Here is a 2,594-nt window from a genome sequence, read left to right as displayed (position 1 = left end):
ACACTTATAAGTAGCAATTGACACTTATAAGTAGCAATTGACACTTATAACTGGCAATTGACACTTATAACTGGCAATTGTCACTTATAATCGGCAATTGACACTTATAAGTAGCAATTGACACTTGTAACTGGCAATTGACACTTATAAGTAGCAATTGACACTTATAACTGGCAATTGACGCTTGTCAATTGGTACTTATAAGTGTCAATTGTCAGTTATAAGTGTCAATTGACAGTTACTAAGTGTCATTATGAAATTTTTTTTCTGAACTATTGATGGCCCTTACAAGCCACCGTACGCAACCATGGCTCGCTGGCTCGCACATTATCCTCACTCCCGTGCTGGCCTGTCATAACTTCCTGTAACGTTTAAGAAGTTCATAATATCATCAAAACACTGGTTGAAACGTTGTCCTGGGCCGCCATGCTGCTTTTCAACATGCTTTTCACGCTCTTATGTTTTGAGAAGGGGTAGCCGGGGGTAGGGAGGTAAAGATTTGTTGAATAAGAATATATCGATGTCCGGGAACTTGCGAAGAGTTGAATGAATATGTTTTGTTGAATGAACATACTTTTGTTGAGGTTGAATAAATATATTCGTTCCATAAAACGTAACTTTGGGCGTTGAAGTTGAATAAATATTCTCCTTGCACAAAAATAGCCCGTGTTGAAGTTGATGAATATATTTGTAAAATAAACAAGCCCGTGTTGAAGTTGAATGAATGTAGTCGTTGAATGAAAACATCCTGTGTTGAAGTTGAATGAATATAGTCGTTAAATGAAAATATCCTGTGTTGAAGTTGAATCAACATAGATTGACGATGAAATGAAATCATATATGAACTGCGGATATGAAATCAAATGAAGCCAAGATGTTCGCAGTTATGAACGCAATTTTTGCAATTGCGTAAAGAAGCCTGAAATATTCAGGACTTCAACGGGGTTTGAACCCGTGACCTCGCGTTACCGGTGCGACGCTCTAACCAACTGAGCTATGAAGCCACTGACGTTGGGAGCTGGTCATTTGTGGGTTCTAATGCTCCCCTGAGGAATGTATCGACGATGAAATGATATATGAGACGGATCATATATGAACTGCGGATATGAAATCAAATGAAGCTATGATCTTCGCAGTTATGAACGCAACTTTTGCTTCTTCGTTTGATTTCATATCCGCAGTTCATATATGATCCATCTCATATATCATTTCATCGTCGATTCATTCCTCACGGGAGCATTAGAACCCACCAATGACCAGCTCCCAACGTCAGTGGCTTCATAGCTCAGTTGGTTAGAGCGTCGCACCGGTAACGCGAGGTCACGGGTTCAAACCTCGTTGAAGTCCTGAATTTTTTAGGCTTTTTTACGCAATTGCAAAAATTGCGTTCATAACTGCGAAGATCATAGCTTCATTTGATCAATATAGATTGTTGCATACAAATATACATTGTTGAATTTTGCAACAAACGGCCAACCATACTGGTACCTACCTGTGAGTGTCACACACCACTATATCTATTTTCATAAACAAAAAGGCAAAAGGCACAAGTAGAGTCCAGTGGCATGCTTCCTAATGGCCCGTACGGGATGCGAGGCATAAATCCCCAGCATGCTCTCATCTGAATAACAAATACAATCCTAAGATAGAGTGAACAATGACATGCATTAACTAGAAATAAGATTAAACCTATGAGATAATTAATTCACTAATCTGTGTTGTTGAATTGCTGACTTATGCAAAGACGTAATGGGATCTCAATTTGTCAGGCAACACGTTCCCCAGAACTTAAAAAGCAGCACTTATAACTAAAAGAATTTAAGCCAAAGTAGTAGGAGGTTTAGGAAAACTAAGGATATCAGTTTCTCTCATGGAATACTCAACAGATCTCCGAGAAAACAATGCTTTGAGATACTGCGGAGACTGTTCAAAACATTATCATCACCATCATCATCATCATTGTGCAAACTCATCAGAATTGAAACAGGATTTTCTTAAAAAATTTCAGCATTTCATCATTTTTCAGCTTCCATTCAAGAAAGAATCTCTGTTATGATTTATTTGAAAATGTGCTTTTAAAGTAAAAGACCTGAGGAAAATAAAGCAATTACCATGAAACCGAATAACGTTAACCCATTCACACCTCAGGAGCTGTTTGTCTCACTCCTAGGAGTCAATGGGTTAAAACTCTTTTAAATGTGGTCTTTGGGAGCGTTCTTTTAAAACAGCATGTCCTCAGAAACCCCTATGAAAGGACCGTAATAAGCCCCTTATCAATACACATATCTTATTGGACGATTTAGTGCGTAGTATTGTGGGATGTTTTTACAAGTCTCGCTGTATATACATAGTGTACTTCACACTAAATCGTCCAGTAAGCTATATATATTCTCCAACTTTTTCAGACTATATTTTTAGTGTGTGAGAGAATTGTACGTCACAAGGGTGCGGCACATGTCAGCACCTCAACTAATCAAACTGGTTTTTTTTCTACTGTACAAATATCGTGGAATATTTGTACTTGTCGTGTGTGTTTTCTGCGCAATAACTAATACAGTTGGATAATAAAGTCGATTACTCCACTCAAACTAGCC

The 2,594-nt window shown here is 38.1% G+C and overlaps 1 non-coding gene across 1 annotated transcript; it reads right to left on the bottom strand.

Moving 5' to 3' along the window:
- Positions 1 to 931: 931 nt before the first annotated feature.
- Trnat-ggu (transfer RNA threonine (anticodon GGU)) lies at positions 932 to 1,004 on the bottom strand. The gene has a single exon. It is a non-coding gene; the product is annotated as a tRNA-Thr (tRNA).
- Between the last annotated feature and the right edge of the window lie 1,590 nt (positions 1,005 to 2,594).

Source organism: Montipora foliosa, chromosome 3 (assembly GCF_036669935.1).
Source record: "Montipora foliosa isolate CH-2021 chromosome 3, ASM3666993v2, whole genome shotgun sequence".
Lineage (NCBI taxonomy): Eukaryota > Metazoa > Cnidaria > Anthozoa > Scleractinia > Acroporidae > Montipora > Montipora foliosa.
This window is presented reverse-complemented; position numbering and strand designations above follow the sequence as displayed.